The sequence below is a fragment of the Mus caroli genome, unplaced genomic scaffold, assembly GCF_978045245.1.
Source record: "Mus caroli unplaced genomic scaffold, Mus_caroli_1 scaffold_5, whole genome shotgun sequence".
Lineage (NCBI taxonomy): Eukaryota > Metazoa > Chordata > Mammalia > Rodentia > Muridae > Mus > Mus caroli.
Window position 1 is genome coordinate 151,706,710 of NW_028227260.1, and position 13,718 is coordinate 151,720,427.

The 13,718-nt window shown below is 38.4% G+C and overlaps 1 non-coding gene across 1 annotated transcript; it reads left to right on the forward strand.

The window, feature by feature from the left end:
• The first annotated feature begins 8,759 nt into the window (after positions 1 to 8,759).
• LOC115030148 (U7 small nuclear RNA) lies at positions 8,760 to 8,819 on the forward strand. Its single transcript, XR_003835773.2, has one exon. It is a non-coding gene; the product is annotated as a U7 small nuclear RNA (small nuclear RNA).
• Positions 8,820 to 13,718: the final 4,899 nt, after the last annotated feature.

Genomic DNA, 13,718 nt, shown 5'->3' on the forward strand with positions numbered 1-13,718 from the left:
TAATAAATATATCTGATTAAAAACAATAAAATATTCTAATCTTGAGTTTTGTAAAAAAGAGAGAGAGAGAGAGAATTGAAAATCAAATTCTAATTTCTAACAATTTTAAGTGTATAGTCATGCAATACATAAGGCACCCATAGCATAACATAAGGAGAATAGGGTATGATATATTGGTAAGAGTTATATATTACAATTGAGGTGGTAAATGTGATTCTAAGAATACTATAAAAGATATATTTTACATTTATATATAATCATATATTACATATTTATTTTTAAATAGTAAAGATGTTACTTTCTTTTTTTCTTTCTTCATGTATTTATGTATTTATTTATTTTATAAGTATACTGTTGCTGTCTTCAGACACCCCAGAAGAGGGCATCAGGTCCCATTACAGATGGTTGTGAGCCACCATGTGGTTTCTGGGAATTGAACTCAGGACCTCTGGGAGAGCAGCCAGTGCTCTTACCTGCTGAGCCATTTCTCCAGCCCCCGTATTATGTGTTTTATAACTCCCAGGGAACCTACTCAAAATTGTAAAAGGCCGTTAAAGCAATAATAGATAAAATGAGATGGAAAAGTTTCAAAACATCTGAAAGAAGACAGGATAATTTGGAAAATAAAACAAAACAAAGGCCTAACAGAATATGAATGGTAAAATAGAAAATTCAGATCAGAAAATAAATTTTACCCATTAAAAATAACTGAAATAATGCATACTATGCTTTGTAACCAAAATGAAATCAAACTAGAAACCAATACCAAAAATAATGGTAAAACTTTGAATCACTTAGAACATTTGCATTTTTTTGTTATTTTCAATATCTGGAGCTTGTAGTTGGGGAATAATTATTTTCTAAGGAATAAACTATTAATTCATTACAACTTGGAAACCTGAAAAACGTTATGCTGAGTTTATGCTGATTTAGTTACTCCTGTCTCAAAGGTCACATATTAGTTGACAGCTTCAAAGGCCAAAAATTGTGGAAAATAGGCCAGTGGTTAGTGGCAGGGTTAAGGTGTGGTTATAAATGAATAATATGACAAACATTCATAGAACAGTAGAAGCCATTCTATATATTGATAATGTTGGTAAAGAATATATATGTAAACTTTGCACCAAAAGGGGCAGAATTTTATTATAGGACAATTTAAATTTTTTTCTTTCATTTAAATTAGAATAATCTTCTATGCTTATATTATGGCTTCTGATTTATTTTGTTTTGGGATTCTTGAGCATATGACAAGTGAGTCTCAAACTCTTGAGACTTCTCTTGGGCTCTTTCTCTTCTGTCATATCTGACTCTGATGTGATAGCTTTTGTTTTATTTTAATATATTTCATTTTGCTATATTTTTAAAAAGTAAACGAATGAATGAAAACTAACCAGTAGGGTAAAGGTTAATATCAGAACTGTCATTTTTTCCTGTTGTAAGAGGAGAAATCAGCTTTTTCCAATGGAACGACATGGTATAACAAATATTCCAGGGCAGACCTTTTGTTCAGGAGTAGTTAACCACCAAACAATGAACCCCATACAGTTATTTTGTTATGCTTTTATTTGGTTATAGTTTGACCTTCCCCCCTCTTTTGAATAATGTATTTTATTTTCTAGGTTTTGGGCATTTTGTTGTTATATTGAGTTGGTTTTTTTTTGTATTTTTTATTACATCTTTTCCTCAATTACATCTCCAAGGCTATCCCAAAAGTCCCCCATACCCCCCCCCACTTCCCTACCCACCCATTCCCATTTTTTTGGCCCTGGCATTTCCCTATACTGGGGCATATAAAGTTTGCATGTCCAATGGGCCTCTCTTTCCAGTGATGGCTGACTAGGCAATCTTTTGATACATATGCAGCTAGAGTCAAGAGCTCCGGGGTATTGGTTAGTTCATAATGTTCCACCCATAGGGTTGCGGATCTCTTCAGCTCCTTGGGTACTTTCTCTAGCTCCTCCATTGGGGGCCCTGTGATCCATCCAATAGCTGACTGTGAGCATCCACTTCTGTGTTTGCCAGGCCCCGGCATAGTCTCACAAGAGACAGCTATATCTGGGTTCTTTCAGCAAAATCTTGCTAGTGTATGCAATGGTGTCAGTGTTTGGAAGCTGATTATGGGGTGGAGCCCTGGATACGGCAATCTCTAGGTGGTCCATCCTTTCGTCACAGCTCCAAACTTTGTCTCTGTAACTCCTTCCATGGGTGTTCTGTTCCCACTTCTAAGGAGGGGCATAGTGTCCACACTTCAGTCTTCATTCTTCTTGAGTTTCATGTGTTTAGCAAACTGTATCTTATATCTTGGGTATCCTAAGTTTTGGGCTAATATCCACTTATCAGTGAGTACATATTGTGTGAGTTCCTTTGTGATTGTGTTACCTTACTCAGGATGATGCCCTCCAGGTCCATCCATTTGGCTAAGAATTTCATAAATTCATTCTTTTTAATAGCGGAGTAGTACTCCATGGTGTAAATGTACCACATTTTCTGTATCCATTCCTCTGTTGAGGGGCATCTGGGTTCTTTCCAGCTTCTGGCTATTATAAAAAAAAAAAGGCTGCTATGAACATAGTAGAGCATGTGTCCTTCTTACCGGTTGGGACATCTTCTGGATATATGCCCAGGAGAGGTATTGCTGGATCCTCCGGTAGTACTATGTGCAATTCTGAGGAACCGCCAGACTGATTTCCAGAGTGGTTGTACAAGCTTGCAATCCCACCAACAATGGAGGAGTGTTCCTCTTTCTCCACATCCTCGCCAGCATCTGCTGTCACCTGAATTTTTGATCTTAGCCATTCTGACTGGTGTGAGGTGGAATCTCAGGGTTGTTTTGAGTTGCATTTCCCTGATGATTAAGGATGTTGAACATTTTTTCAGGTGCTTCTCTGCCATTCGGTATTCCTCAGGTGAGAATTCTTTGTTCAGTTCTGAGCCACATTTTTTAATGGGGTCATTTGATTTTCTGGAGTCCACCTTCTTGAGATCTTTTTATATATTGCATATTAGTCCCCTATCTGATTTAGGATAGGTAAAGATCCTTTCCCAATCTGTTGGTGGCCTTTTTGTCTTATTGACGGTGTCTTTTGCCTTGCAGAAGCTTTGCAGTTTCATGAGGTCCCATTTGTCAATTCTCGATCTTACAGCACAAGCCATTGCTGTTCTATTCAGGAACCTTTCCCCTGTGCCCATATCTTCAAGGCTTTTCCCCACTTTCTCCTCTATAAGTTTCAGTGTCTCAGGATTTATGTGAAGTTCCTTGATCTACCTAGATTTGACCATAGTACAAGGAGATAGGAATGGATTGATTCGCATTCTTCTACATGATAACAACCAGTTGTGCCAGCATCAATTGTTGAAAATGCTGTCTTTCTTCCACTGGATGGTTTTAACTCCCATGTCGAAGATCAAGTGACCATAGGTGTGTGGGTTCATTTCTGGGTCTTCAATTCTATTCCGTTGGTCTACTTGTCTGTCACTATACCAATACCATGCAGTTTTTATCACTATTGCTCTGTAGTACAGCTTTAGGTCAGGCATGGTGATTCCACCAGAGGTTCTTTTATCCTTGAGAAGAGTTTTTGCTATCCTAGTTTTTTTGTTATTCCAGATGAATTTTCAGATTGCTCTTTCTAATTCGTTGAAGAATTGAGTTGGAATTTTGATGGGGATTGCATTGAATCTGTAGATTGCTTTTGGCAAGATAGCCATTTTTACAATGTTGATCCTGCCAATCCATGAGCATGGGAGATCTTTCCATCTTCTGAGATCTTCTTTAATTTTTTTCTTCAGAGACTTGAAGTTTTTATCATACAGTTCTTTCACTTCCTTAGTTAGAGTCATGCCAAGATATTTTATACTACTTGTGACTATTGAGAAGTGTGTTGTTTCCCTAATTTCTTTCTCAGCCTGTTTATTCTTTGTGTAGAGAAAGGCCATTGACTTGTTTGAGTTAATTTTATATCCAGCTACTTCACTGAAGCTGTTTATCAGGTTTAGGAGTTCTCTGGTGGAATTTTTAGGGTCACTTATATATACTATCATATCATCTGCAAAAAGTGATATTTTGACTTCATCTTTTCCAATTTGTATCCCCTTGATCTCCTTTTGTTGTCGAATTGCTCTGGCTAGGACTTCAAGTACAATGTTGAATAGGTATGGGGAGAGTGGACAGCCTTGTCTAGTCCCTGCTTTTAGTGGGATTGCTTCAAGCTTCTCACCATTTATTTTGATGTTGGCTACTGGTTTGCTGTAGATTGGTTTTATCATGTTTAGGTATGGGCCTTGATTTCCTGATCTTTCCAAGACTTTTATCATTAATGGGTGTTGGATCTTGTAGAATGCTTTTTCAGCATCTAACGAGATGATCATGTGGTTTTTGTCTTTGAGTTTGTTTATATAATGAATTTCATTAATGGATTTCCATATATTAAATCATCCCTGCATCCCTGGAATAAAACCATCTTGGTCAGGATGGATGATTGCTTTAATGTGTTCTTGGATTCAGTTAGCAAGAATTTTATTGAGTATTTTTGCATCAATATTCATAAGGGAAATTGGTCTGAAGTTCTCTATCTTTGTTGGATCTTTCTGTGGTTTTGGTATCAGAGTAATTGTGGCTTCATAGAATGAGCTGGGTAGAGTTCCTTCTACTTCTATTTTGTGGAATAGTTTGTGCAGAACTGGAATTAGATATTCTTTGAAGGTATGGTAGAACTCTGCACTAAACCCATCTGGTCCTGGGCTTTTTTTGGCTGGGAGACTATTAATGACTGCTTCTATTTCTTGAGGGGATATGGGACTGTTTAGCTCTTTAACTTGATCCTGATTTAACTTTGGTACCTGGTATCTGTCCAGAAATTTGTCCATTTCGTCAAGGTTTTCAAGTTTTGTTGAGTATAGCTTTTTGTAGAAGAATCTGATGGTGTTTTGGATTTCTTCAGCATCTGTTGTTATGTCTCCCTTTTCATTTCTGATTTTGTTAATTAGGATGTTGTCCCTGTGCCCTCTAATGAGTCTAGTTAAGGGTTTATCTATCTTGTTGATTTTCTCAAAGAACCAACTCCTCCTTTGGTTAATTCTTTGAATAGTTCTTCTTGTTTCCACTTGGTCGATTTCACCCCTGAGTTTGATTATTTCCTGCCTTCTACTCCTCTTGGGTGAATTTTCTTCCTTTTTTGCTAGAGCTTTTAGATGTGTTGTCAAGCTGCTAGTGTGTGCTCTCTCTAGTTTCTTTTTGGAGGCACTCAGAGCTATGAGTTTCCCTCTTAGAAATGCTTTCATTGTGTCCCATAGGTTTGGGTATGTTGTGGCTTCATTTTCATTAAACTCTAAAAAGTCTTTAATTTCTTTCTTTATTCCATCCTTGACCAAGTTATCATTGAGAAGAGTGTTATTCAGTTTCCACGTGAATGTTGGCTTTCCATTATTTATGTTGTTATTGAAGATCAGCCTTAGTCCATGGTGGTCTGACAGGATGCATGGGACAATTTCAATATTTTTGTATCTGTTGAGGTCTGTTTTGTGACCAATTATATGGTCAATTTTGGAGAAGGTCCCGTGAGGTGCTGAGAGGAAGGTATATGCTTTTGTTGTAGGATAAAATGTTCTGTAGATATCTGTTAAGTCCATTTGTTTCATAACTTCTGTTAGTTTCACTGTGTCCCTGTTTAGTTTCTGTTTCCACGATCTGTCCATTGATGAAAGTGGTTTGTTGAAGTCTCCCACTATTATTGTGTGAGGTGCAATGTGTGTTTTGAGCTTTACTAAAGTGTCTTTAATGAATGTGGCTGCCCTTGCATTTGGGGCATAGATATTCAGAATTGAGAGTTCCTCTTGGAGGATTTTACCTTTGATGTGTATGAAGTGTCCCTCCCTGTCTTTTTTAATGACTTTGGGTTGGAAGTCGATTTTATTCGATATCAGAATGGCTACTCCAGCTTGTTTCTTCAGACCATTTGCTTGGAAAATTGTTTTCCAGCCTTTTACTCTGAGGTAGTGTCTGTCTTTTTCCCTGAGATGGGTTTCCTGTAAGCAGCAGAATGTTGGGTCTTGTTTGTGTAGCTAGTTTGTTAGTCTATGTCTTTTTATTGGGGAATTGAGTCCATTGATATTAAGAGATATTAAGGAAAAGTATTTGTTGCTTACTTTTATTTTTGTTGTTAGAATTGGCATTCTGTTCTTGTGGCTGTCGTCTTTTAGGTTCGTTGAGGGATTACTTTCTTGCTTTTTCTAGGGCGTGATTTCCATTCTTGTATTGTTTTTTTTCTGTTATTATCCTTTGAAGGGCTGGATTCGTGGAAAGATAATGTGTGAATTTGGTTTTGTCGTGGAATACTTTTGTTTCTCCATCTATGGTAATTGAGAGTTTGGCCGGGTATAGTAACTGGGCTGGCATTTGTGTTCTCTTAGAGTCTGTATAACATCTGTCCAGGCTCTTCTGGCTTTCATAGTCTCTGGTGAAAAGTCTGGTGTAATTCTGATAGGCCTGCCTTTATATGTTACTTGACCTTTCTCCCTTACTGCTTTTAATATTCTATCTTTATTTAGTGCATTTGTTGTTCTGATTATTATGTGTCGGGAGGAATTTCTTTTCTGGTCCAGTCTATTTGGAGTTCTGTAGGCTTCTTGTATGATCATGGGCATCTCTTTCTTTAGGATTGGGAAGTTTTCTTCTATTATTTTGTTGAAGATATTTGCTGGCTCTTTAAGTTGAAAATTTTCATTCTCATCAACTCCTATTATCCGTAGGTTTGGTCTTCTCATTGTGTCCTGTATTTCCTGGATGTTTTGAGTTAGGATCCTTTTGCATTTTGTATTTTCTTTGATTGTTGTGCCAATGTTCTCTATGGAATCTTCTGCACCTGAGATTCTCTCTTCCATCTCTTGTATTCTGTTGCTGATGCTCACATCCATGGTTCCAGATTTCTTTCCTAGGGTTTCTATCTCCAGCGTTCCCTCACTTTGGGTTTTCTTTATTGTGTCTACTTCCCCTTTTAGGTCTAGTATGGTTTTGTTCATTTCCATCACCTGTTTGGATGTGTTTTCCTGTTTTTCTTTAAGGACTTCTACCTGTTTGGTTGTGTTTTCCTGTTTTTCTTTAAGGACCTGTAACTCTTTAGCAGTGCTCTCCTGTATTTCTTTAAGTGAGTTATGAAAGTCCTTCTTGATGTCCTCTACCATCATCATGAGATATGCTTTTAAATCTGGGTCTAGATTTTCGGTTGTGTTGGGGTGCCCAGGACTAGGTGGGGTGGGAGTGCTGCGTTCTGATGATGGTGAGTGGTCTTGATTTCTGTTAGTAGGATTCTTACGTTTGCTTTTCGCCATCTGGTAATCTCTGAAGCTATCTGTTATAGTTGTCTCTGGTTAGAGCTTGTTCCTCAGGTGACTCTGTTAGCCTCTATCAGCAGACCTGGGAGGCTGGATCTCTCCTTATTTTCAGTGGTCAGTGTATTCTCTGCAGGCAAGCTGTATTCTTGCAGGGAGGGTGCCCAGATATCTGGTGTTCGAACCTGCCTCCTGGCAGAAGTTGTGTTCCACTCACCAGAAGTCTTAGGATCCGGTGGGGAATCCTGTGTGGGTCCTTCCAGGTGTCCGGAGACTCCACTGGCAAGGCACCCTGGTGCTCGAGTGGACCGAAAGGGACTTGTGCCCCAGCTCAGGCCGGGTTGCCTGCTTCCCTAGTTAATGCAGTCTTAGGTCCCGCACAATTGGATTGGGGCAGACGCTGTGTTCCACTCACCAGAGGTCTTAGGATCCTGTGGGGAATCCTGTGTGGGTGCTTGCGGGTGTCCGGAGACTCCTCTGGCAAGGCACCCAGGTGCTCCAGTGGACCGGAAGGGACTTGTGCCCTATATTGAGTTCTTATGGGTTTTTTTGTTTGTTTGTTTTTGTTTTTTGTTTTTGTTTTTGTTTTTTTGAGAAAGAAATTAAAGTTGATTGGGCAGGAAGTAGATGAGAATCTGGATGAACTTGGGGGAAAGGAAGAATGTGATCATAATATATTTAAATTCAAAATTTTTCTTAATAATGTATAAAATGAATAAAACAAAATTAGAATATTTTATTAATAAATTAGAACATTTTCTAATTAAAATATAATTCATGACATCATTTTTTTGATTATATACACACATATATGCAGTGGGATGTAGGTGTAAGGCTTGTTTGTATAATAATGTATATATTTTATTTCATGTTCTTCCTTTGGGAAATATTCTCCCTGCTAAGATTAATGAATCTATGATAATTAGAAACAACACAAGTCCAGGAGGTAATAATGTGTCTGATGTTTCTCAACAAGGTGGTGAACACTGTGACCTTCAGGACAACCCTTAATTCTGTGGGAAAGACCTTTGAAAACATGAGTTTAAGAATTTATAAACAGGATTTTTCAACTATGCAAAATATAAGGATGTGATATGAATTATATGAGGATCTTCGTGGATCCAAAAAAAAAAAAAAACCAGAGGCAGCTGAACTCATGAGGCAGCTTGTCAGAAAAATATTAAGGAAGTTGATAAAGAGATTTCAGATTTCAGGAGTGGTGATCTCTAGACAAGATCCCAACCAGCTAAGTTCATTTGGTATATATATATATATATATATATATTCCTTTTTTTAAGATTCAAAGTGCCAAGGTCATAAATTCTGAATCATGGGGTAATCAAAAGAGAACCTAAGGTAAACAATTGAATTGATGTGTAAATTAAAGACTGGGCTTTGGTCTGCAAGAGAGAGAGCAACCTAGAGAGCTAATACAGCTTTTTTTTTTTTTTTAATTTTCTAGCAGGTTTTTTGACTTTGGTCAGAAAACCCAAGAGCTTTTAGATTGTTGTCTAACAGGTTTTCTGAGAGAGCTATCTCAAGCAGAGAGCTATCTTGAGTAGACTACAGAGCCAAGAGCTATTTAGAAAGCTATCTCAAGCAAACTACAGAGCCATGAGCTTTCTAGAGCACTATCTTGAGCAAACTACAGAGCTATCAGCTTGCACTCCATCATTGTTCTTTTGCTGCTCTAAAGCACCCATTTCCTCAGGACCCCCTTTCCAAGCCAATGCTTGTCCTTGGTACTTAGTCTGTTTAGTGTTGCTTGTATGTGTATGTTTTATATGTACATGCCTTGCATGTATGTGTTTGTATTTGATAACCAACTTGAGGCCTTATCCTTGGGGATGACTAATTTTTTTTCTTATTCAGAAGTCATCTAGGGATTAAGCCCCATGTTATTTTCCCCATCTATGTTGATACATAAAGTGGTATTGTCATTGTTCAGGTCTTATTTAGACAGCCATATTGAGATTTCATGGATGTTGCTAAGTCATATCTAAAAGACAAAATTCTACAGCAGACTTCTTGGTCTTCTGTCTCTTACAATGTTCCTGTCCCCAATTCTGCAATGTTCCCTGAGCCTTGCACATAGAGATTTTTGTTGTGAATATATCAACTAGGGGATACCATAGTAAGTTCTCTAGATTTTGACCTGTTGTGGCTTTCTGTAATGGTCTCTATCTGCTTCTTTGACAAGGGCTAAGAGCTATACTTTTTTGTAGGTATAAAGGTATACATTTAGAATGTAGATGGAAATTATACTGGTTTAGGAAACATGCAATAGTAAGTAGGTTCTCTTCTAGGGTCCATGGCCTAACCAGCCATGTGTAGTAGGCTAGATTAATAAGAGAAGGCATATATTCCCTTCTGATGAATATTACTTAAGCCCTATTAGTTCTTATTGCACCCTGTGGTTATTTGAATGAGAATGGCCCCATGTAGACTCATATATTTGAATGATTGGTTCCAGTGGGTAGCTTTAGGGCCTGTAGCCTTGGAGGAGGTATGTCACTGGGAGTGGGCTTTGAGGTTTCAAAAGTTCACATCAGGCACAATGTTTCTCTTGGTCTGTTGATCAGGATGTAAAGCTCTCGGTTACTTTTCCAGTGCCATATCTGTCTATTTCCCACTATGGCAATAATGGACTAAGCCTCTGAAATTGTAAACCAACCTCTAATTAAATGCCTTCTTTTATGAGAGTTGCCTTGGTCATAGTGTTCTTTTATAGCAATAGAATGGGTAACTAAAATATACCTTTAGGGATAGTTTACTATACTCATTGTTGTGGCTCATAGTCATCACACTTATGTAGGAGCACTAACTACAACTTGCATATCACTTTCTCATACTATGAAAGCTAGTCTTCAAGGAAGAGAGTTTCAGGTCAAATCCAGCTTACATTCTGAATCCTGTATCTGAAGTGCAGTGTATATTCAGCAATAAGGACTTAAAAAAGTAATAGCTTAAATTCTTTGTTCTTGGCATTCCCTGACCAAAAACTTGAGAGGAAATTTCTTGTGCCTGGTACTTGTTTTGTTTGTTTTGTTTTGTTTTGTGTTACATAGTATATGGATAGCTCTTGGGGATAGGATTATCATCCCAAGTGGCATAACATCATTTACACAGTTATGTTATTTGGAATTTTAGCTAAACACCACTAATATGACTCTCTCTGGATATTTTAAACATCCATAGTGTTATTTATCCATTTCCTCCATTCCCTTCTGAATTCTTTCCCTCTCTCCTTCCCAAATGAAAGCCCTACCTCCATTTTTTCCATTTCCTCCTATATATCACCTGTATCCTCCTATCCCGCTCTCTAGAGAGCTCTTTCCCAATCCATGAATCCTTTTACCTTTCATGGTTTATGTGGTAGTCCAGGTTATACACTGACAGCTGAGGATTTGCAGTTAGGAATCATATATAAGAGAAATGCCATGTTTGTCTTTCTGGGTCGTGGTTGCCTCCCTCAGTCTAATTTGTTCTAGTTTTACCTATTTACCTACAAAGTTCATAGCACCATTTTTCTTTACAGCTGAATGATATTCCAATGTGTATATGTACTACATTCTCATTCTCTATTCATCACTTGAAGGATGTTTAGGCTGTTTCCATTTCCTAGCTATTGTGAATAGGGCAGCTTTGAACATGGCTGAACAAATATGTGTGAGGTATGAAGTCGAGTCCTTGGGCATATGCAAAGGAGTAGAATAGCTGAGTTTTATGGTATATCTACATTAAGCTTTTTGGGAATTCTCTACAGTGATTTCAAAGTGCCGTGACTACTGACTAGTTTTTTTATCCCACCAACAGTGAGTGCGGGCTCCCTTCCCCCATCCTTGCCAACATTTGTTCTCAATTGTTTTGTTGATCTTGCTACTTCTGACTGGGGTGAGGTGTCCAACTCTGATAGTGCTTCAATACTCTGCTATATGCAAAACAAAAGTGTTAACTATCTCTTCCACAGCAGAGCTGTCAACCCCCAAAGCCCAGGAATGTAGTTTTTAGAAGGATAGCCTGAAATGTGGTCCTGAATGTCAGTAATGTATTGTCTCCAAGTAATTTTTACTATTTGGCAAGTTAAGGATTTATGACTTAAATTATTAACTATATAGAATTTTATGTGGAATCCATGTCTGCTGTATCCTTAGATGCTTATGAAGTAAATATAACTAATATCTGGATTCCCAAGGTGACTACATGTGTGTGGCAGAAATTAAACTATTTTATTTCATTGTGTGTGTATATACATGACATAGAACATGTTTGTGCTCAGAGGACAATATTTGGGACTCATATGTGTCTTAAAGATTGAACTCAGGTAACCAGGCTTGGCAGCAAAACAACCAATTCAATGACCCTAAACTATGTTCAGTAGCAGGGCTGACCGACTTTGTCTCTAAACAGAGCCATTCCAACCTCAGATTCTTGTGGAAGGCAGAGTAGTAGTTGTTGTCTGTTAGGAAAACACATTGCATTGATTTTTCTCATCCTGCTTTACTCCTCTACTAACTGATGTTACTGACCTGTGTCTGTGTCCTGCAGATAAGGGACTTGTAGAGCAATTAGGGTGGCAGGTATTTCCGCACAGAAATGTCCTTAGGTTTTATAACCAGCTTCAGCAGCACTTGTAGTATTAAAATCACAATGAAGGGCCAGTCCTGGTTTGTGTTTTGCTGCCTAGTCTTTCCTGCCACTGGTACCTGTTGGTAGCCTATTGAGAGCTTAACAGACCACCTCAATCCAATAAGTAACATTCAGCCCCATTTAACTATCACCCCCTCCAAGTTGAAAGAAGTGAGAAGATGTAGATATTGATGCTATTTATCCATTTATTAAAATATTTTAAGAAGCAATTACAACTGTGAGGACTGGTGTTCCACTTTGTGGGGAGGGCTAAAAGGAATAGGCACACTTTGTGGATCTTTTCCTTCTGCATTTTTTTCTGTTATTCCATGACTATTCCAGCCTCCTCCCCTAACCAGGCCCTGGCCCTGCTACTTATTTTGCAGGGCCTTTGAGAAAACACAGAACACAGAATAGAAAGCAACAATGTATTACAGATTAGCAGACGAATGCAACTCCATAACCATAAAGCCAATCAAGGTCCTTTATCCAATGGGAAAGTATGAATGAGGTCTGATCTCTTTGGTAATAGTTTCCATATGTTATACAACTAAAATTCTACTGTGTCCTGTGGGAAGATGATGCTGATCCCCCCAAATTTCTTCTGGCCACCTTTTATTACTTTTTATCCTTCTCTTAACCTTCTTTGGTGTAACAGAGGGCTTTATAGGATAGCTGGTGACCTCCTATAGTATCAATGCCAGAAGTGGTTGGTGGCACCTTAACTCTATTCAGATTTTTCCTTCCCTAATGTCCTTCTGGCCAAGAATTAGCCATTCAATCAATTCTGCAGAAAGTACTACCAAAGACACAATCAAACCCCAGAGTTTTGACTCTTAATGATTTCTGTACATAACTCTGGCAGATACTTGGTTTCCAGTCCCACCACCTGAACAACTGTAGTTCTTCAAATAGTCAACAATGAAATCTTGAAAGGAGCCCATGTTCTTAGGGGCTAAGTTAACTTCAGAGAAAGTGGGGGAGAGAGAAAGAGAGAGGAGAGGGGGAGATGGTAGGTAGCTAGGGAGGGAGGGAGGAAAGAAGGGAGAGAGGGAGGGAGATCCCTTCTTACTTTGTAGATGTGTGAACAAGTTCTTAGCATGTCATCTTCCTTTCTCAGGAAAAGAAATTGGTAACTAAGCAATTTAGATGATATCTGGACCATTTTAACAAGCCAAGTTGGTTTCTTAGCTTATCAGTTTTGCTCCACATTTGGTTCAAGTCCCCATCCTATGGGTGTCATTCAATAGCACTCTGACTCAGGTGGGGGGACAGGGAAAGTGAGTGGGAATTCAGATGGTACAACAGAGCAACAGCAGCATTGCAGTACACAAAGACCTACAGTAGTACTTCAGCAAAATAGGCAGAGATGGGGTCCTGTTCCAGTTGACTATCATTGTGATAAAAATAATTACAAGACATAGCCCTGCTTAGTCACTACCAAGATAAGGCTACGGTTTCCTAAGATTTCCTTCTGTTTCCTTAAATTTGCTTATTTATAAATGATCCTTGGAAAAGACTCTTCTGAGAAAATTTAAGATGGATCCCAACTCTGTGAATGTGTCTGTGCAGGTATTCATTCCTGCAACCAAGGAGGAACCTTGGTGGTTTGATCTGATACCTCCTCCTGGGAAGAAAGAGGCATAAGAGAAAACCAGAGACACTGCAACAGCACTCCCCTCAAATACATACACTGTCAACAAGTACAAATTCTGTTATTTGAGTCTTACACGTTTTCTGTCGTCTTTTCCCATTGAATTTCT